We start from the raw sequence: 23,582 nt of genomic DNA, 5'->3' as shown, positions 1-23,582 counted from the left end.
TGTAAAAGTAGCAGCACAGACAGACACGAACCAGCTGCACTGACAAGGGGGGAGATGTCTGAATCGCACATGCACATATGGCAAAAAACTGCAGCGTCAAACAATTCCCGGGAGGCTGAGGAGGAAATGAAGGTTGGTGTTTTATCACTGTCCCAATTCGCTGCCACCCTCAAACTCTGCAGATCATGTGTGCTGCACGAGAACCGCAGAAGCAGATGTGAGGGAGGCTTTTACTAAAAAAAAAAAAAAAAAAGGTGTGCATCCATGCTGCCTGGCCCATTGCTTAACACTAATGATGTCGACATCCACCTGTTGGCATGGCGCTCGGCCCTGCCCCGGTATGGGTAAACAGGCGCAGGAGTGGTTGCCCAGCTCTGGCAGAGCGTTGCAACAGCAGCTGGCATGTATGTTTCATCTGGCAGGGAAAATGAATAAGCAAAGAAAAGGGAATCCAATCCAGGCCAAGTGATTCTCTTTAAAGTGGAGCTTTTTTTTATTTTTTATTACGGTGTTAACTTCAGGGAGTCTCATCAGAGTCCAGCTATGGACAGACACACATGGTGATGAGGTGGAAAAGGTAAAAGGAGACTGACAGAGAACAGGACTTGTTTTGACAGCTAAAATTCCCTTCCACACGCCGAGGCCAAAGCCTTTCAAGGAAGCACCAGCTCACTCCTCTCTCAGCTTAATACTACAGGAGCATGAGGCTCAGTTCACTGAGCTTAATCAAGGCTTAACTGTGACTGGCATGTGTGTATCATTGTGAGTGTGTGTGTGTGTTTTGAGTGGGTGAAATTGTATGCATTTAAATATAAATACATTTATGTATGCCCAATCATGCGTGTGCATATCATATGCACATTTAAATGTGTCCTTGTATGTGTGTGTGTGAGGGAGAGAGCACTTCCCATCTGTGTGTGTACAGTAGTTGTGTTTCCTCTCATACATCGGCCTTGCACAATGACATTGTGTAGGGACGGTGCTTCCTGCATTGGGGGAAGTCTACAAGGGGAGCTGTGGTCCTGAGCAAACTCCCCTTCCTTCCATTTCTATCCCCCTCTCTCTCTTACTTCTCTATTCCCTGCATCCACGCCCCCTTCCTCCCTTCCTCCCTCCATCCGCTCCCTTGCTCCTTGTCAGCTGTTGAAGGGAGGGGGGGGGGTTGATCCAGATGTGAAGGGGGACTTGGACAGGAAAAGGAGAGGGAGAAAGAGACGTAGAGGGAGATAGAAATCCACATCCCCCTGCTGACAGACTTCATTGTCCAAGACCTTTTGGACAAGGCTTTAGACACATACACACAAACAATTATGCGCACCAAACAATGAAGTCCCTCTAGGCCCGATTGTGTTGTGCGTGTCTCTGTGTGTATGTGTGTGTGCATCTGGCGACAAAACAAATCAATGAACAACATCTTGCAGGAGATTTGGTGTTGATATTTAGTTGGCTTATTTACTAGGGGTCTTGGCCAAGCGTGAGGCCATTGTTCTCGTTCAACGGGCAGAAATGAGGAAATCAATAAAGGCCTGCGAGGGAGATGACAAACAGTTAGGCACTAGTATGCCATTTTTCCCTCCTTCTTGTTCTTCTTCTTTCCGTTTTCTCTCCCTCCGTCTTAGTGAAATTCCAACATTTACATGGCAGAGGAGGCGCACAGGAGTGAATCATTAAATCTGATTGACACACACACACACGCACTGAGACAGGAGAGGACAGACATATAATCAGAGAATTACTCTCCGAACATTGCACACAATGGCAACACATGTACACTACACACACACCCACACAGCATGGAGCCATGTGTATTAAGTTAATAGAGTGAGTCAGCAAAAAGAGGGGAGCAAGTCAGACAGAAACAGGAGAAGAGCTGGAAAGTCTCTCACTTCTGAGGGTAATCCTCTCGCCAGCTCACAGTGTAACTAAAGTTTCTCAACATTCTTTTCACAGCGTGCCAACCTCAGTGCCGTGTTTCAAACATCTACTACTTCATTATCGCCTAAGCAATCACCACCTAAACTCAGAAACACTCTGTCAAAAAGCGAACAAATGAATGAGACAATTCTTTTCTGCTTGACAAAAGCCCCCCAAAATTAAAATGTCAGTACTCACCGCGAGGCAGCCAAAGTCTTCTCCCAGTCAATCTTTCTGCAGAGCTAAGACACACTGAGTCTTTGAGAATGGGAGCAACAAGTAGTGTACAGTGGAGAACAATGCATGTCTGCCGGAGCGCAGCTAAGCGTAAGCAGAGCGGAGACACAGAGAGGTCCAGTCATCAGCCTGCTGCTCACATGGGACGGGGAGAGGAGGGGAGCGGAGGGGGAGGCAGGGTTAGCTATAGGATAGTCTACAGTAACTTTGGATTTGACAGGGGGAGGGATCTCTCCAGGTCTCACTCTGTTTCTCCCTCCTCTCCAAAAAAAAAAAAATGTTTCACCGAGTGCCGACTCTCTTGACGGTTTCAAAATCAAATGGCTCTGGCCTTCCTCTCTTGGTCCACTCCCCTTTTCCTTTGCTATCTCACTGCTCGCCTCTTTTGTTCCTGCACAAACACACATGTAGCGTGACGTCTCTTTGTCGTCTCTGTTGTTCAGTTGTGAATAAGCTGAGAGGTATCCTCCTGTGAGACTATGTGCAGCCCCACCTAGACACACCCAAGTCACGCAGACATGCTAAAATAAGAATAAAGTAAACACTACAGGCTTGGTCATACAGTACATGCAAACATACAATGCAAGGGAGTGAGGACAATCTGCTATTGACTCAATATGATGGTCATACATTCATAGAAACAGAGCAGAAAATTACAGGGCTGCTCAAGTTTTGGATCCCTCTCTCCCTCTCTCTTTCTCTCTCTCTCTATCTGATGTCACTAGTTTTTTCTGCCTTTTCACTCAAAGGCCCTAATTCACAAGTGGCCCAGATACCACACTGTACTGGAGGAAAGGAAGAAAAGCAAGAAGAGAGTCAGAGAAAAGAGTAACCTGATACAGCTAAAAGCAACAATTATTTGAATGAGTCACTCAGCATTGAGGTTTTTTTTTTCAGTGTTAATTCAGGAGAAGGAGAGAGAGTGGCCAGAGAAGAAGAAGAAGAAGAAGGGGGGAAAAAATCATCCCATTTTGGAACACAGCACCTCCCGAGGACTCCCTGAGGTCGTGGGAGAGGAGGAAGGAGAACTGGGGTAGAAAAAAAAAGGAAAGAAATCTTGAGAGGGGAATGGAGGGGCAAGGGAGGACAGACTTGGGCTTGGATCGCTACCCGAGCAACTTCTTCTAGTCCTCAACCCAAATCCATCCTCCAGGACAAGGCTCACCAAAGCCAGTCTTGCTGACAGAACCAAATAACACAGGGTACAACCACTCTTCCAGACACGGGGGTGACAGCGCGGCCGACACAGACACACTGGTAAATAGGAAACAGATCACAACCGCACAAACTAAAGCAGTGGAAAATACTATGGAGCAACGGTCCGGGGCTGACGTGCACCTCCTACAAATATGTAACTAGACGTCAAGGCTGCAAAGATACCATGAAGAGACCACAAGAACTCCAAATGGTCAGCGTGTGTTTTCCTCTGTGTTTCCAATGCTGGTGGAGAATGTTAACAGACATGAAGCGAGTTGAATAAATAGTCTGTAATGTCCTCCTTCATTCTAAGTCTATTTTGTGAAGCCATTTCCAGGGCGGACATTCTCGTTGTTGCAATTGCTCCTCACAAAGTGTTGGAAATAAGACAAATCTGATTATTTTGTGTCTTTAATAACTAGACCAATACTCAAATATTAGTAATTGCAAACCAGAACAACCATTTCCAGTGCAAACCTTCATTCCTTTGATTTACAACACAAATATATGAGTGCAAATTTGATTACTGTGCAATGCAATGCAATGCATCTTTACAGAAAGATATATATTTTTGATAAAGCCAACAGTCAGTATTATTTTTAGTTATTAAAGTTACATGTTAGTTGTAATAAGCTGAACGGAAAGAGGCTAGTTGGACAATCTGTGTATCTGAATGCTTCTCAAACAGCATGGATACAGTGATATCAGTCCAGTGACACTCCAGCCAGCCTGTATATTTCTGGGATAAACTAATATTACAGCCGACCTGCATCCTGTTTAGACCTGCCGTCACAACATTTACAGAGTGAAACATAGAGCGAAGGTTCATGTAAACATACAGCAAAGGAATTATAAAAAATTACCTTTAGAGACTCTGGAGGATGTGCAGTGTGGCCAAAATGTATAAACATGCAGCATGCAGGCATGTATACACATACAGATGAGGGAGCTCAGAGAAAATGTGGTCAAGATTCTTTGTTCAAGTGGCTGGACGGCAGCATTTAACTGTGTATTAAGTCAAATATTTCTAATGTCTCTGAGTCGCTGGGTTCAGATACTTTCCATTAAACCATCTGGTCGGATCAGTCGGTTGTAATCACAACATTACCATGTTTGCCTCTTTTGGAATTACATCAGCTAATGAAGCCCTCCAGGATTTCAATGCGAATGTGTATAAACAAGGATTTTTTTACTTTAATCCACACAAACTAAAGAGCTGAGTACATCAAGTACAAGATTGTACAACAACACATTATCAAAGGAGGGCTGTAGCCTACATGTTAACACAGACATGGAGACACAGACAAACACACACACATACGGGCAGACACATAAAATGTTTATTAGAGCCATCTATGCTGGTTGGAGGCTGCTGGCTGGCAGGTACAGAAACATCAAAGAGTCCTTACATGCCACAGTTGCTGGAGGCTGAGGTGCTATGGTGATGCAGAGCTGGCTTTGTCTGCATTGGTGTGCAGGTCAGCCTAGTTAAGAGGCAACATAGTACACCTTCAAGCTACTGTGTCAATTTTATATCATGTTTTATGGCTTTTCAGTCGATAAGGAAGCAATTCAAAGCCGACGTGTTCCAACAACAGCCATTGAATGAGAAGAGATTGAATGAGTTAGAGAATCACTGGTGAATTTCATCCCTAGAACTCTCACAATGCTGTTGTGCGCCATTATATCATCTCTGTAAATATAGTGTTTTGTGCCTCAAGCTTTATAGCGAGTAAATCCTCCATTTGTTGGTGTGCATCTGTTTCTGTGTCTCTCTCTGTCTCTCACATACATACACGCACAAGCACATACACATACACATACACACACACACAGGGCCACACAGAAAAAAAAACCTAATCAAACCCCTCAGAATCAATTAGCAGAGTGTAAAGAGGCCATTCAGTTACTTTTAGCACCAAGCGCCGTCCTTGTTCCTCCTGAGGCAAACAATCAACCAGCAGACACAAATTAACACTGAACAAGAGCACTTGTCTAAAGTCTGATCGCCCACTAGCAATAGATGGTACTGTAGCACCAGGGAGTGTGTGTGTGAGAGCGCGCCTTGGTACATATCCAAAAAGATACAATAAAAAGAAATGGATTGTGCTCTGCTACAATAGAGCTGAAGGCTGTGGGGGAAAGTATAAAATGTATTACTATATATTCCTATAGAAGGAGACAGGTTGAAACATTCCTTAATACTCTACTTACTATTCTGCTGGATAGGTCTGTGACAATTCTAAGACGCCTACAGACTATTTAAGAATATGAATCACTGTGACTATAACTAGACATATACACATAGATATGCTCACACACACACACACAAACACAGGGACAAGGCTCCCTTCTCCATCTGCTAGCGAGGGCTGGGTAATGAGTCTAGACAGAGAGAGAGAGAGCGGGATGGAGATAGAGGACACGCGAAGCTTCAGAGCTTTTCAGAGACAAAACGGGGGAGAATTTCACAAAATTTCTGTCGAAATGCTTATGCACACGCACATGCACACCTGCCAGAGTTTTTAAACGTATCAAAGGATTTTCTGACAGCCCAACCGTGCCTGACAAAATTCAAAAGCATTCATGAATTTTAAACAAGCGACGGTTAAGAAATTTAGCAGCAACATCACATTTAAAGTAATTTATATGCAAATGTGTCACAAGTGGTAGCGCACAGAGGGACTGGAGAAGAATTAGTGCTTGCTCATTGACTTAACTGACCTGTTACACTAATATAGACTCCCATTAATGAGCTACCAACCTCCACAAACACACATACTCACTTACTGTATATGCACAGTGCTTGCAAAACACTTCATGCCACTGATTTTCATATATTTCTTTTTTTTTGTTTTGTTCTCGATCTCTGATGTAATCTCTTTAATCCCTCTGGAAGATTAGGCTCATTCCACCGCTAGATGGCAGCAAAGATCTGGTCTTCTACACACACACACACACACATACACACGCACACGAGCACACGCACACACACACGCACACACACACACACACACACACACACTAACACAAACACACATAGGCTACACATACTCTACACAGGCATGCCAGAATGGGGAGTGAACGTGATGAAAGACCACAGTAGAAAGCAGACAACCAGACTCAACCACAGAGCACGTAGGACTGAGAGTTAGAGACAAACAGTCCAAGGCTTTTCTCTCGCACAGTATCACACAACACACCACAATGTAAAAGTTTACAACTCCAAAGGCAGAGCTAACATGCCTATAGCTATAAAAGCAGAGGTTATTTCCTAACTATCAAGGCTTAGGGATTGGACTGGTGGTGGAGAAGAAGCGCTCTTCTTTTTGAGTGGCACGAGTAAGCCTGGCTGTGAAGTGATATTAACCCCCATTCAGTATTCCATATTAGTATCACCGCTGCAGGCTATGAGGGGGCTGGTTGTGTGTTGATGAATAGAGACGGGCGAGCTGGAGGAAGCAGAAACTCCATTAGATTTAGCCCGGAGGGTCAAAGAGCCACGACGCTTGGGCTCACAACGTCAAGCTTCATGGAAGGTTATTTTCTTCTTTCACACACAGTGGAGACCGGCAGCATCCTCTCTCTGCCAGAGGGTCAAGTCGCTGGTGGACTCAAGTTCATAGCGTGGATATGGTTTATTCTAGAGCCTTCTGTTGAGCAGCCAGTCCATCAGTTTGGATCAGACTGGAAATTCCTAATAACAACTGGATGGGAATTGCAGTGCAGACATCCATGGATGTCAAATCAAGACAAACTTTCACAATATTGGACAGATTTGAGAGATACATCCAAGCCCCAATCAGAATGAATTACTGTATAACAACTGATTTTTGGTCTAATATCACCAGGTCAAACCTTTTACAAAATTACAAACTTATGGCAAGTACACAGCTGTACTTCCATTTAGCGCTACTATTAAAGATGGCACCCATAAACCTAAACATCAGCATGTCAACATTGTGTGAGCTTGTTAGCATGCTAGCTACCCAGCACTCCTATTCCTACAGCCTCAAAAAGTCAAGTACTGTAATGATTGCTGTGTAAACACAGTATTTCTTTGTTAAACATGAAATTTGTTGCTTTTGGAGTATGCTAAATATGAGATGTAGTTCACATTAAGCTACAGTGGTTTTCTCTCTTTGGAAACATTGGCGCTAAACTTGGCCAACGTGGATGGATCCACTTCTCAACCACCAACATTCAAATTCTCTTCAAAAACGGTCCAGATAGTGTAACCAGCTATCACCCAACAAAACCAAGAGCGTTCTGGGAAATTCTCCACTACAGTGAATCACTAGAATCTTTCATTATGTGTACTCTATGTTAAATCCTCATTGACATCTTCATCCTCATCCTTTTTCTGTGTCTCACTCCACCTCGCAGCTCAAATCACAGGTTTGAGGCCAAGCAGTTCAGTCCAGAGCAGCAGAAATCCTCTGAGAGAGCTGATGATTGCCTGTGATTACAGTCTGTATCCCTCCCCCCCTCCCTCTAACCATCTCCTCTGGGTCATCTGGCCAGGCCTGGCAGAGGTAACGCTCTCCACGCTCGAGTCATTAACTGCAGAGAGCCGGAGCGAAGAAAAGCTCACCAGGGAAGCACTGACACGTTTCCTTCACCTTGACATTGCCTGGAGGTTACACCATTCATTTCGTAGCAAAGTATGGTTCTGGGAGGTGAGAGTCATGTGAATCAAGGGTTTCTGATACATAAAAAGGTCTCTGTGTGTGTGAGGGAGTCTTATTCCCTTGGCTCGAGCTGTTCAACGTGCTCTGAGCTGTTGGAATGTGTGTCGATGAAAGACGCATGAGAGGGTAACTGTGTGTGTTTGGGAAAGAGAGAGAGAGAGAGAGGGGCTGTGGATCATGTGTGTTTGTCAGTCCGTGAGAAAAGGTGTGGACACAAAAACACTATGACAAAACCACAAGGCCGAGTTTAATCCCATGTCCTGACTGATTTCCATCTGATCAATCAGTCATAGTAGATATAGCCATTCACCAAGCCTATCTTTTCCAATACCAGCTCTTTGTCAGGGGAACACCAAGATGAGAAGCAAAATGCCAACGATGGTCGACAAATATCACTCGCCACTGAACGTCGACAGAGCATAATGTGACGAAAACTGCTTCTTCAACTTAGTAAGAATTTCTGATTAGGGTTATCCCTTCGGAGAAATTTGCATATACGTAATGGAACGTGCAGGCGTAGGTTTGTCAGTGAGGTATGTGGGTTATACTGAATATGTGACGCTGCCGAGTGCGAGTTGCTGGTAACGTGCACCCTGGCTCGACAGTTGTTTTCACTGCGTGTCACTCAGAATACTGAGGAATGATAGACAGCCGCCTGTGGCTCTTGTAAATTTTTCTGCTGAATTAACCCTGCGCTGCCCCTCAGAGGTGCCTGTGATCCTCTCTCCCCTCACTCTCCCTTCTCCCTCCCTCGAGGGTGTTTAGGTAGGGTAATACTGAGCTGCCAGCGGAGTGGTGGCTGGTCCCGACGTGTGCTTTACCTCAGCTCTCTGGGGATTGGAGCCCAGCCAGCCGTGTGTAATTAAAAGCGCATAAAGACAGATCAAGCTCTCTGCTGCTCTTTCTATAAAAGATTTCCTCAAGGCTGAATCCAATCCATGTCCTGCACTGTCAAGCTCCAGGGCACTCATTTATTAAAATGTTCAATACCTTCATCCTTGATTTTGATGAAACCTATGATGTAAAAAAAAAAACAACAACAAAAAACTCAGTTAAGGGATTCACCCATTGAGAGAAAAATATTCTAGAGGCGATTATTATAAAATTATAAAATGTCAACCCTTTGTACAAGGGAGTGTTAAGTCCATTCACTCACAGTTGAATTGTTAATAATATAACTCCAAACAAATGGGTAAATATGACAAAACAAGAAAATGTATTATATGCACTCATGGTTGAAAGCCATAGAGAAAGAAATTAGAAAGAATCAAGTGATTTTGTCTACGACCTTGACCCTGAAAAGCTGTTTCTTTTTATTTTTGTCGTAAGCATGTTTCTATGCAACAAAAGGCAGGAATCCCTGAACCCTGCTATTAAGTGCGATAGAAGGTAAAAAAAAAAAAAAAACTTTCACTCTCTTCTCTTTTTTTTGCCAGTTTCCATTTCAGTTCCACTGCTTTTCATCATGTTGAACTATTGTGTGTGTGCAGACTGCACAAAACAGGACACCGAGTTGACAAATCATCACTCAATTTCTCACCTTGCCTCGCCGTTTCCCTCTCACCTTTGCTTGTTTCTTCGACCGAAAAGGCTTAAAATTGTACGGTTGTGGTCTATTAAATGTGCATGAGCACTTTTTCATACTCGTCTCTGTCCGCAGTGCACTTGGCATACATCTTAATCATTATTTTAGCTGACGTGATGATTCAATTTTACCAATTTGTGGTGGGTGTGTAAACCTGTCTCACAAAAATGAATGCCAGTGGTTGCAGGTTGAGTTTTTTTTTTGTTATTCCCTAGGGTTGCCAAAGCTAAAAATGGCTTTTTCTTCTTATAGCCTGTTCAGTATTCTGATGGAGAGAAGATGATTTCACTCTTTATACAGTATGAGCACCAAATCTGGCAAAGAAGGGAAATCATGCATCTTGGCACACCGCACAAGTCCCATTGCCAGTCAGTGAAACTGTTTTAATAATTGCTTGCCTCTGTCTCAAATTAGTAATTCAGTTTCTCTTCATGTGCGGAGGCATGCTGTTTCATCTGCTGAATAGCATTCATATCAGACCTATAAAATGAGGGTTCAAAAATTCAATTCTCACCTCCTCTGACTGGTTGTCACAAATCTGATTATTTACACCCACGGTGAGCAAGGCGCATTCACGTCAAAGTGATCAACACCTTCAGGCAGTGGCTGGAGGAAATAAGGGAGAGGCAGAAGCCTAAACTGCTGAGGAGTGAATTCATAGAAGAAAGAGATAAGAGGTAAAATGCAGTTCATCACAGTGAGTGCTGACTTTGGTTGTAAATTTCTTTTCTACACTGTTGGCAGTGGTATACATGAACTATCTATACCCTCAAGGCTTTCCCAGTGAGGGGAGTTCACGGACTGAGAAAAAATAGCGTATTAAATAACCAGGGGTAGACCACAGTTAATGATGTGTTGTATATTTTGCAGACACTGTGATTGTACACTGGTAAAGTCTTGGGTCTGGAAGGTATGGTGGTTTATGCTGCAGTGGAACGTGGAGATGATGGTTGTTGGGGTCTATTCTGGGGTGACTGACATTTTGTTTTCTGTCAATGGACTGTAACACAACCGAGGGATAAAACTACTAGGAATTGAAATGTTGGAAAACTAGACGCTCCTTGTTTGGCATGGTTTGGGGTTATATAAAAAAATACAGTTATAATAAATGCAGCAATTTATATGGATTTGGGTAAAACTTTTAATTCATCTTCACATTGAGTCACTCAGTGGGAAACAGCTGTATCTCAGGGGCCGTCAGTGAATAAATAAGAATTCATAAATAACTTGTTTGTTTCATGAGCCGCTAATGGTCTTTCATTTTTCAAAAGCAAATCGAAAGATTTCAACCCAAGGATGTGTAATCAATGTATATTTATGAGTGTAATGTGATAGCCATTTAAAATAATCAATATTTACCGCCTTACTGATAACCAAGGCTGCTTGTTTATGGCAGCTAAGCCATGCCCTTGAGGCTCTATTGGAGGGTTTGTGTCCTCATACATCACTGCACATGCACAGGCTTGTGTATATGCACCCTTAGCCACCCACACACATATTGCCTGTGATAGCCCCACCGGGTCAGGGACCCCATTACCGCGACAGGTTCCAATCTTGTCCAATTCTAACCAGCGTGGACCTACAGACAAAGCCCTGGCATGGGGGTTACACTCACAAAACACGAGCATTAAACATTTCTGGACTTTTGCAGAGGGAAGGCGGAAAACTGCACAGAGATTTGAGATTTATGAGCACGAACTGGGTGTGCTCGCAGCGGGCGATATTACAGTCGTAGCGTGTGCTGGCAGGATGGAATTATTGAGTATCATCTTTATTACACACCTACACACCTACACACACAGGAAGACTGAAATGTAGGTTTCTGAACACATTGGAGGGGAGCGTACTTTCCCTCGTTGACAAAATGTAACTGCTCACTAGAAGAAGAAGAAAGGGACAGCAGGAGCTGTTTGATCAGCCAGACCTACACTATGTTTTATGTTCAGTGCCAAAGCAGGAAGCGGTGTGATATAGCTTATAGTGCAGAAGGGAGGAATTCTGGGTTTTTAAGCTGTGTGTACAATTCGTCACAACAAAGTGATTTGTATTCTGTCTCCAACTAACACTGGACATTGGTTTTTGCTTTTCTTTATATTTACACAACAAATCAAATTGGCAAATCATCATGAGCCTTTTACAAAAAGTTCTGACAAATGACCTACTTTGTCACAAAAAATGTGTGGACTGCAAAACTGCATTGTAATAGTCTAATTACACGCACGCCTCGGGTAATGAAAAGGCTTGGATCTTTGTTGTCAGCTATCCTCTATGTGAAATATGGACACCTATCCCCATCTCGTCTGCTCTGTCGCTCCATCTCAGTTCCCCTTGGCTGCCTTTAATTACAGAGAGGGGGATAATGGAACAGCAGAGAGGGCCAACCTGCCAGGAGAGGGGAAATAACAGCCACCAGTGTTGGTCACAGGGGCCAGCAGATTTCTGGGATTAGGAATCACCTTTTTTCTTGTGAGTCAGTGTGGGCAGTAAGGGCCTTGTCCTCCCTGCCCGCCCCCCAACCCCCCGCAGACACTCGTCAAAAAATGATTGATTGCCGTTTCCTAACATGAGATGGAGCCAAGCTGGAGGCCCAGGGCCTGTGCACATCGGCCAAGCCGGAGATGGCTTACCAACAGGGTGAACAATGTGATACTGTCAGCGATGAGATCCCTCGCTCGACATTATTCAAAGAGAATTAGACAACAGGTGACGGTTGAAATAATTATTCCAGTGTAACCCCTCTGTTCATGCTATGCCTTGTATTATTCAGTGTGGTCTTTTCCCGTGGTTTCTCAAGGTTAATTGATGAGAAATAATGGATCATGGAGCTGGGGTTTTGTGGTGTTTTGTTGGCGGGATGTTTCGTAACCAGCCCTGAAGCTACCCAGTGGCCCAGAAATTCCATTTAATAAAGATTAGCTCGCTTTCTCACAGACCTCATTCTCCTTCTTAATTAAAAGATGAAGATAAAAAATTGGTGGGCTGCAAGTATCAGAAAATATCCCCAGGACTTCTTACACAAAACACAGCTCAGTGCCCACATGAAAGCCAGGGACTAATGCATATTTAATGCCAATGGGAAACAGCTTAGATCAGTTCCTTTACTGAGAGCACTGGGGAAACTGGAAATACTTTTACTATAACTCTCTGCTCCTTAGGCTGTATGAATGGGGAGCGGCACACCATGTGTAAGTACTGTAGGCATATAGCACACATGCACATACCTGCGTGTGTGTGCATATGTCAGTGTGTGTTTATGTGTCTGCAGGGGGTTGGGTGGGCTTCACTGAGCGTGATCGCACAGCAGGACCTGGTTCCTGTGTAAAGAGGAGTAACACAGCAGGGAAACACACACACACACACACACACACACACACACACACACACACACACACACACACACACACACACACACATACAACTGCACTACAGGACCATTGTCACAGCTTCATATAATTGATTTATTTTACTTCATCCAAGAGAGAAAAAGAAAAAAACCCACACTGATTTCTGACTCAGAACACAGCTATCTTTTTTCTTCACCGATATTGAAAGATTACACTCTGGTTAGTTAAACTACTTATTAAATAAAAACCAGAGGGTATATTCCCACTTTCCTTTTTGTTAAACTAAAACAGAAATTAACATAAATTTATTTTATTCACTTACTTTGTTCAGTTTGAATTCAGTTAAGACTCCTCTGTTGGAGAGTATGCAAAATGCATTAGCGAGTTACTTTAATGGTCATAGAGAGACATTTTGTAATGACACACGCGGTCATATCCAACCGACAACACCCTTGAGCTGAAGTGTCTTTTCCCGAGTCAAATCAAGTTATTCATGCATTACGGCTTTATCTGCCTTTTGGCAATTCAGTAGCAGAATATAAGGCTGAAAGAGAAACATGCACCTTCATACATCCCCCTATTTCTTTGCCTCTCTGCTGCTCTTGATCTTTGTGCTCCCTCTCCAATTCATTTTTTTTCAAAATCTTTTTCTAACCAGTCCATCCCCTATTTCTCTGTCCCTTAATCTCTCACTCTATGGCTCCTTACAGATAGGTTGCTATGACACCCGGGTGTGACAATCTTCAGCAAAATATGAAAGCTGGGCATGTGCGAGAGAGAGAGAGAGAGATGGCTGGAGCTTAAACACATCATGTGTTAAAGCTCCATCATTTCATTTGGTATTAAATCAATATATTCCATTGCAGTTATTATATTATGAATCATATAACTAAACTTAAACCAGCTTGGATTTGGATTTGAATATGTTCCTCATTCATTGATCTGGAGCTAATCCAAGATAGACTGTATTTAATATACACTGGTCATAGGAGTGCCACACCGTCACTCAGTTGCAAATTCTGTAGGAAGCAGGCTGACAGTGTGCTTCTTGTTTTTGTTTTGGTAGGATGGTTACTGGCACCGTCTATGGAGACAAAGGTTAGACAAAGGTGACTTTGTTTTCCTAACGGACTACATAAATCACCAGAGGGCAGGAGCAGCTATGTGAGAATCAACCAATGGGGTAGCACTTTTCATGAAAGTCAAGAGGGGCACTCTCAAAAGGAGTATGAGCTCACCTTGCCTCTTGTGCTCCTAGGATGTATACGAAAGGATAAAAAACAATGATATTCAGAAAGAGGCACAAACGACACATCTATGCTCAAATGCTCACCAGACAAACAGCTCCCTGAAACCCGGGATCATTAAATTTAAAAAAATGCAGCGGGAAATCCGTCATTGCGATTTATTGTCATCTCTATGAGGTGACCATGCTAATCACTGGGCATCTAGTATACAGTATGTAATGCAGGTTTTAATGTAAGAGCGGGATGGTGCGTATACAGGATGCAGATGGATGTTTATATAGATGTTCAAGGTCGCGGTGCACCAGGAACAGAACGGGGGACCTCCTCCAGCAGGTGGCTCTGCTCCTCTCCTGGGGCAGTAAGCTATAAAACACGGAAGAACATCTGGTGTTTCAGCGTCGGTGTGTATGTGAGGAAATGACACAAGAAACACACAGATACACACAGCTGTATTTTCTGGATCAGATTTCCACTCTCCCAGAGCGACCGTCGAGCTCTTGCCAACTCCCCGAGAGAGTCGCTAACTTAATTTTAAAAGCGTAAAGTGCCACACGGAGAGAATAAAGACGATGAAACTCTTCAAACTGCTGCGCAAAAACAGCCTGCCCTTCACATGATTAAGGCTGAGAAAACAACCACAGCTCTGCATCGCCGCTCGGTGGCAGTCAGCTCAGCAGCCCCTTTGGCTTATTGAACTTTACGGTGAATGCAAATCAGTGGGTCTGAAGGACTCCGAGCTGCTGCCCAGAGCTGAAGAACAGTCAGGAAAACTCCAAAAAAAGCCAGAAACACAGTTCATTTCTTGCTACATATCAATGATACATATCATGTTTATGCATGTCTATGCATACCCCACAACTCCTACACATCCATCACTGTGAAAAGACATCCCAAAATCTGATGCACCTCTTTTCTTTTGTTCCTTGTTTTTTCAAATAAACCATTTACATGTAAGAGTCAAACACCGAGCTAATCCATCTCCCATACAACCAGTCAAGAATAGAGATCAACCAGTCTCACATACAATACATTTGCATTCACCAGAGGCATGAAGGATTATATTGAGACCCAATTCCCTCCTCAAATCCCACTAACTCCATGTTAATTATTTAAAAATAGAAACTCGTTAACACGGTAAATATTATGACCTAATTTCGTTGAGATTGGGATTTGCAATGATTGGAAGTGTGTACGGTGTGTGTGTGTGTGTGTGTGTGTGTGTGTGTAGCAGAAAGGTCTGACATGTTACATGAAAAAAAAAAAAGGTTTAAGGTTTACTCTACAAACCCCATTAGAGGAAGACTACCTAAATCTGTGCAGACTACAGCAGCTCTACGCCAGAAGCATTGTCTTCAAACAAAAAGGTCACCACTTTGAATCCATTCAAATGCTTTCAACCCACCGCCAGCAGAGATACTCTTTTAAAAAACAAACCCAATAACACTTCAGCTGGATAAAAATCAGAGCAAATGTTTGTTCAGATGTGTCATGTTTGGGCAACATGCACTGATGACTGACAGAGACACATGATGTGTACACAGGCATTGCTGCAAGTGTGAACAGTGCATGTGGGTGCATGCACTGGCAGCTGTGTGTGAGAGTGTGTGTGTGTGTGTAGTGACGAGAGTACAGGCGGTAATGAGAGGCTGTGGAGCTGGTTCCACTGCAGAGCCATGCTGGGTACACCGTATTGATCTGCTCCACCACTGGGAGAACTGGAGCTAGATAATGATGACTATCTGTGATCTTTCATTCTTGCCCTCTACGCCTCTGTCTCTCTTTTCTGCCTGTCTGTCTGTGTGTCTACCTCCAAGTGAAAAAGTCTGGCTCTCATTTAACAGCAAAGTTGTCACTCTCTCTCTCTCTCTCTCTACTCTTAATCCCTCTCAGTCTGAGCACCTTAACATGTAAGCATTGGTCTACAGAGAGAGCCTGAAGCACAATTTAAGAGACATTCTTTAATAGGAGTTTTGATAAATACTTATGTCCTTCTGAAAATATCTCCGCAGACAGACTGTATTTTTTTTTTCATTTCTTTTTTTTCTGAATATTGTTTTGTGTTTGGTCCCCTGCAGCGGCGCTGTTGTTGCAGCCCCGACAAAGTGCTGACGCGAAACGTCAGTTCTCAAAAGGGTCCGTGCCTTCAAAGCGCCAGACAGCTTTTTATGTCAGCATCAGCCAGACTTGTGAAAGTCCTTTTTATGTCCCATGAGCAGCTGGCAATTTCTGAAACCGCACAACTCCTTTTTTCCCCTTGCTTCCCTCACACTTTCACGAACATGTATTGCGCTCATAAACACCTTTAACTTAAAAACCAGGAACACAGGTAGAAAAACCAAGAGAAAAAAAAGAAACTAAAAGCATCAAAGACTGTTATTCTCAACATAACCAGCTGCACAGGCGAGTTCATATTTCTGCCATCAGCAGACTACCGTGTATTTCATGAGGTTTGATACAATAGGTGCTAATACTGCATTTTGCTGTGTTGCTGCAAAGACAAAGAAACTAGGACACACCTACAAAGCCTTGACCCATGTACAAGGATGAGAGAAATCCCAGCTCAAGACAGCTGAAGGTGACAAATCAATTGATAGATTGAGTGATCAATTACTGATCAATAAGCCAATTTGGACTGAGTGAAAACATCAGCAATACTGGATCTATAGGTGCTTTACATCTGTGGGGGGAAAAAAGCTCCCCAATTCCACATGAAAGGTGCCTTAAATCCCTCTGGTCTCCTTTGGAAGTGTGTTATTCAATCAGACACAGCTCCATGAAAAACACAGACATCAGCTTGATGAGCAACCAGCACCGGTCATTTGTCATCCTCCATCTCTGGCCTGTTGACAACATGCTCAAACATCCTCCTCCTATTTTGCAGCATCACCACTCCCAATCACGGTTCTATCACCATCATGTCCACTTCACGGCTGGCTGGAGCCATTATTAATAGGCGGCCCTGAATGACAATTGGGGGAATAATGTGAATAATTGTTTTTGCTGGCAGCCGATGACTGGGTGTTTCACGTGTCAGTCAAGTTGATCATAGCTGAATGGGAGGCTGAGTGGCCGCTGGAATGCTGATTGGGACGTTCTGTGTTATGTCTATCACGTCCCTGCATTTTAAATCAGCGGAGGAGAAGTGGGTGTTAAGCGATGTCGTGTGCGCAGAAATGAGAAAGAGGAAGAGGAGCAAGACGCCAGTGAGGGGCAGGAAGAAGACGGTGATTAGAAAGTGAAGAGGAGAGGGAGACAAAACCCAAAACCAGCGCCGTCCTTCCTAAAATAGCATCTCTTCCCTTCATTTCCTCCTTTATAGTTCTTTCCACAGTTCCATTTCATAAACACATCATCTAAAAACACAGGCAGTGGTCTGAGGCCGAGTTAGCTGCTAGTCTTTAAGTGTGGTGATGTAAAAACTTGATATAGAAAAACTCCTAAGATGTCCTTTAGGTGATGACGACCAATCCAGATGTCTAGAAGTAAGTCAGCACTGCCAATGTCTTCGGTCCAAAACACACAACCGCATTCCCATATGCTGCTGATATATTGAAGGCTTGCATTTCAACATCCACAATAAAATAAATATGAAGTGGTGCACTCATTGTGGTAGCCAATGTTAAAGGATTAGTTCAACCAAACAACAATAAAACCCCAGTTTTTCCATTTATCTAACGTGATACCTAGCCACACAGTTTTTTTTAGATGCATTTGTCAAAGTTTTGAAGAATAAGACTCTGCATTCTATTCAGTTTTATTGACTGTGTAGGAAGAAATCTCAGTTTTGTCTGTGGTTCTCAGAGAGAGCACACACAGTGTTTCTTATAGACAGTTTCTGCAGTAGAAAGTAGCTCCAGTGAAAACTGTTGACAGTGAGGTCTGAATCTGAATAGTGCTGAAGTGTTTAAATGTCAGTTTTAATGCTGTGAACTCCAGAAAAAGAATTCTATTCACTCCCAATGACGTGTGGCGGAGGCGGAAATCTGAGAAATCAACATTTCATAAAGTGGGCCAGACATCACTAGACTTATGTGACTTTTTTCTTCATTTTTTTGGTGTGCTGACCCTGTTAAATAGAATAGTGAAGAGCTCAATACTTCCAGCCAGGAACTAGATGAGAAGATTATGTCTGTACAGTCAAAGAAATAAGCTACAGCAGCTGTTAGCATAGCACAAAGACTGGAAGCAGAGGGAAACAGTTAACCTTGCTCTATCTGAAGGTTTCACCTGCCAGCACCTCTGAGGCCCCATTCAGACCTGGTATTAAAATGAGTCGTGGGTGATCTGATCCTAAGCAGACAGCTGTAACGAAGGTTACGATATTGTAACCCTAGTTATATTAACACAGGCGGAGCCCTCTACTGGACTCTATGGGTATATCTCTCCTCCAATCGCGTACGCGCGATGGCCCACTGAAATTTGCATGTACGTAGCCGGCCAGTATGGCGTGCCTACCTTTCCCGCCCTTTAGCGGGCTATATAAGCAGATGCACCGCCAGCTGCCCTCATTCCACCAAACTTCAGCGTAAGGCGAAAGAGCGGCAGGGCCCTAAGTAGAGGGCTCCGCCTGTGTTAATATAACTAGGGTTACAATATCGTAACCTTCGTTATATCTCACACAGGCTTCGCCCTCTACTGGACTCTATGGGTACAGTAGGCGAAGCCCCGATTTATGTACTCCCTGCCGCGGGAGAGGCTCCGCCCACTGACCACACCAGCTACCGGTTAGGTACCAAGACCCAGTCACCACTTTATTAATCTTAACCACCGTATGGAGTGATAACGGGTACAACTTCATCCCAGTTAGCAGCACCTGACTAGGCTGGGTGAAGTTGTGGTCTAACCTCGCAGGGGTCTCAACCCTAGACCTCCTGCGCACCTCATTGACAGTGTCCTAGCAGAGCACAGTCCAATGCAGGTGCATGACACCCTGTGGGGATCAAGTATTTAAAAACACTTGACACATCCTTCCTCTCACATGTCCTGTGACCCTACAGTGAGCACAGACCTGGAGAAGGAGCCTGATACATCCAAGAGATAGAACCTTATGAACGGGCAGGGTGAAGACCACGATGCCGCCGTACATATGTCCTCAACACTCGCACCACTGAACAGGGCCGTAGACGTCGCCACACTTCTTGTGGAGTGCGCCCGGACCACAGTGGGCGGTTCTCGACCCGCTTGACTGTAGGCTGAGAGGATGCATTTACACATCCACCTCGCCAAGCGTTTCTTGGACAGGGCTCTGCCAGCCGTCCTGTCACCATAACACACAAACAACTGGTCGGTGATCCTGACAGTGGCTGTTCGGTCGACATAGTATGTCAACACACGCACAGGGCATAGGAGATGCAGTTTCGCCTCCCTCGAATCCTCATGAGGGGGAGGGTGAAAAGCCTCCAACTGGATGATTCTGGACCGAAATGAGCTCCTTATGTTCTTAGGAAGAAAGGAGGGGTTCGGTTTAAGGATGGCACCACTGCGGTCCCCGCGAAGGAGTAAACAACTCGGGTGGACTGACAGGGCACACAATTCGCTCACTCTCTTGGCTGACGTCAGAGCAAGAAGCAACGCTGTCTTGAACGACAACACCTTTAAGGAGGAGCGTTCCAAAGGCTCATAGGGGTCCCTTGTGAGGGCCTCGAGTACCAGTGGCAATTCCCACTGTGGTACAGAAGTGCGTGCCACTGGTCGTAGCCTTCTGACCCCCTGCAGGAACCGTTTTACCAGAGGGTGGGCGAAGACTGGACCTCCGCCCAACCCTTCATGGCATGATGAGATGGCTGCAGCGTAAACCTTAACAGTCGCGTGAGACAGCCCTCTATCAACCAAAAGCTGTAGAAAGGAAAGAGTGTCTCCCACTGAGCATGTCAGTGGGTCCACTTCCCTCTCTTCGCACCAATGCTGGAAACCTAACCACTTAGCCCTGTAACAGGCAATGGTGGATCCAGCCCTAACCGCCTGGATGGTTTTCACCACCTGCGCAGTCAGCCCAGTCCGCATTAACCTGTCCCTTTCAGGGCCCAGGCTTGAAGCGACTGGCCCAGGATCTGCAGCGCCTGTATCGCGCCTGCCTCCTGTGACAGCGCCCCCCGGATTTGGGGAATGGGCCATGGTGGGGCCGCCATCATTGTGGTCAGCTCTGCGTACCACAGAGCCGACCGCCGGTCGGGAGCCACCAGAATGACCCTCAGCCGCTCCACTCTCACTCTCTCCAGTAGCTGGGGGATGAGACGGAGGGGGGGAAGGCATAAAGTAGCCCTCTTGGCCATGGAGCGTGTGCAAATGCGTCCACCCCAAGGGTGGATGGTCTTGCGGGCTCAGGGAGAACCAATGGGGGCAGTGGGTGTTCGACCTGTTGGCAAACAGGTCCACCGTTGTCCTCCCGAATCGTGTCCAGATCTGCTGTACCACTTCTGGTTGCAGTCTCCACTCGTCTTCCAGGGGGCCGCCCCTTGACATGAGGTCGGCCCCCCTGTTCTCGATTCCTGGAACGTGGAGGGCTCTCAGAGATTGTAGGTGCTCTGAAGCCCATGACCACAGGTTCTCCGCCATCGCTAACAGGGCAGCGGAATGTACACCGCCCTGTCTGTTGATGTAAACGACTGTGGTGCGATTGTCGGTCCTCACCAACACGTGTCTCCCCCTTAACAGGTGACTGAAGTGTTGGAGAACCAGGAACACTGCCTGTAACTCGAGGAGGTTGATGTGGCGGTCCTCCCCCGGAGGCCACACACCACCTATCGCCCTCCCCAGGCAGGTGCCTCCCCACCCCATCATGGAGGCGTCCGTGAACACCGACGTGTACGAGGTCACTCGTCCTAGTGGTGTTCCGGTCAACAAATGTCGTGGGGACCCCCAGTACTGCAGGTTGCCCCGCACTGTTGGGGGGACTGTCAGCAGCCGAAACTTCTGCCTCTTGAGGTCTAAGCGTAGGCTGGCGAACCATCTCTGCAGGCGACGCATGTGCAGCAGTCCTAGTGGAACCACCGGGTGAGCTGCTGCCATGTGCCCCAGTGCTTGCATGACGGCCAAGGCTGTGACACGTGGAACCTGTTGCAGCTTGAGAACCTCCTGCTGTAGGGCTGTCCGTCTGGACTCCGACAGAGTGGCTCTCAGGCTGACAGAGTCGAGCACAATCCCCAAGTATTCGGCCCGCTGGTTTGGTTGGGGGTTGCTCTTCTTCCAGTTGATGGCAAAACCCAACTTGGTCAGGTGAAGTATCAACTGAACTGTGTGAAAAAAATGGCCCATTGTTTGGACCTGGCCATCACGATGAGGTCGTCCAGATAAAAGAAGACCCTCATCCCCTGGCTGCGCAGCGGTTGTAGCGCTGCGTCCACACATTTGCTGAACGTACTAGGGGCCAGGGAATAGCCAAATGGCAGCCTGTTGTATTCGTAGGCTGTTCCCTGAAATGCAAAACGCAGGAGCTTCCTGTGTTTTGGTGCCACCTCGACGTGAAAATAAGCGTCCTTCAAGTCGATGGTAGAGAACCAATCGCCTGGTTGGACGAGTACCAGCAGCCTCCTTGTGGTTGGCATGCGGAACGTTTTGCGACCAATACGTGTGTTCAGGGCACGGAGGTCCAGGATGGGTCTGTAGCCCCCTGTCTTTTTGGGAACCAAAAAGTATGGGGAGTAAAAACCTCGTTCCTTGTCGTGAAGAGGGACAATTGACACGGCCTGTTTTGATCCTGAATTTCCCCCTCGAGGAACTCTATCTCATGTTGAGAGGATAGATTCATCTCTTGTATGCCCCTGAACGCTGGGGGGAGCCCGCAGAACTGGAGAGAATATCCTAGTCTGAGGGTCCTGTCCAGCCAGTCTGTCAGTACGCAGCTGCTCTGCCATGCGTCGTAAAAACACGTGAGAGGACGCGCAGACAGCTGTGGAGCAGCTTCTAGAAAGCTGTAGTACACAATTTCGGCCCTCTCCGCCGCCAAACCCGCCATAAACGGGAGTTTGGCCCATGGGGGGCCCTCTGTGAAAGGGCTGAGTCGTCCCTGAACGCACCAAGCCCGTTGTCCGAGCTCGCGGGGCCGTCCGTGAACGCATCTCTGTTGTCCGAGCCGGCGTGGTGTCACCTGAACGCACCACCGCCGCCCGGCACCTCACCGTCATGACATCCCTGCTGCTGTTAGATCCGCCCGTGGAAATAACAGCCACAGGACCAGAGCGGTCAGACACGTTGGCCGCTCCACTGCTGTTTACCGGGGAGACAGTTCGTGTTAGCCCGGCCGCTTCACTGGAGCGGCGCGGGTTAAACGAGCATGAGGCAGCCGTCTCATTGTCCGGAAAACACAGCCCTGCCGTGCCGCTGTGAACGATGCTTGTCACCGCTGTAGCCGTTAGCTCGGCGGTGACAACCATCGCTCCACTGCTGTTTACCGGGGAGACAGTTCGTGTTAGCCCGGCCGCTTCACTGGAGCGGCGTGGGTTAACCGAGCGTGAGGCAGCCGTCTCATTGTCCGGAAACACAGCCCTGCCGTGCTGCTGCGAACGATGCTTGTCACCGCTGTAGCCGTTAGCTCGGCGGTGACAATCATCGCTCGTCAGCCGGTCAACACGCTGAGCCGGACGCACCGTGGAAGTGACACGGTGTCGGCTAGCAGCGCGCGGGGCTAACTGTGTGGTCGCTACAACCAGTGGGGAGCGATGTTTTCTTGTGCAGCCTCGCCGGTTGTAGCGCTCATAGAGAGGGACAACGGTAGCTTTTACCCGGTTGACAACGGTGCTCCGCTCTACCGCGTCTCCCACAACGGGGACGGTAGAGGGTGTGTTGTGTGAGTGTGCTTGTGAAACCATGACCGGGGGGCCTTGCTTGCCGGGCCCGCTTCGGGGATGTGACGGTGTAACACAAGCCACCGGCAGCCTGACCGACGGTGTAGCGGTGACTACACCGGCCGGGGCTGCGCGGCAAGCGGGGAGCATGGTGGAGGTGGGAGGGGGAATTTTTGCTCTGTTAGTGAAGTAACATGTTTTAATAAACATTTTTCACATCCACAGAACAGTGAACACAAGCAGAACATACAGAACCATATGAACAATGAGGGAGGGCGGCGAGGCAGTCTGCCGGTGCCGTCCCTCCCGTTAACTGCCACTTTGGTCGCTGTGTGCCCCAGGACAGCTTCGTCCTGGGTGTGCTGCGAGCCGCCGCGGGACGGGACGCGCTGGGGTCCCGTGCGGGGCGCTGCTGCGGCGGGCCCGCTGGGGCCGGCTGTGGGTCAGCTGGGGGATCCGCCGCGGAGAAGCCTCTTCGCTGGCGGCGATCCCTCCGCCTCGCCGTAGCGTTGCGGCGGGGCAGCTTGACCTCTCCCTTCTGCTTGGCGGCGACAGCGAGCGGTAGATGACGGCTCAGCTGCGCC

The 23,582-nt window shown here is 46.4% G+C and overlaps 1 protein-coding gene across 4 annotated transcripts in view; it reads right to left on the bottom strand.

Moving 5' to 3' along the window:
* sash1a (SAM and SH3 domain containing 1a) overlaps window positions 1-23,582 on the bottom strand; it is a 166,680-nt gene that overhangs the window by 68,425 nt on the left and 74,673 nt on the right. Inside the window, exon 1 of one of the 4 annotated variants that reach the window (XM_085770869.1) lies at window positions 2,113-2,269. The exons of 2 other annotated variants lie outside the window; for them this stretch is intronic. The gene's annotated coding sequence lies outside the window, so the exon portion shown is untranslated. Of the gene's footprint in view, window positions 1-2,112; window positions 2,270-23,582 lie in introns of those variants that run through there. One more of the 4 variants, XM_085770866.1, reaches the window with a different exon arrangement.

Source organism: Trachurus japonicus, chromosome 24 (genome assembly GCF_045865225.1).
Source record: "Trachurus japonicus isolate A0001 chromosome 24, Traja_1.0".
Taxonomy (NCBI): Eukaryota; Metazoa; Chordata; class Actinopteri; order Carangiformes; family Carangidae; genus Trachurus; species Trachurus japonicus.
Note: the sequence above shows the minus strand (reverse complement) of the source record. Positions and strands in the feature narration are given on the sequence as shown.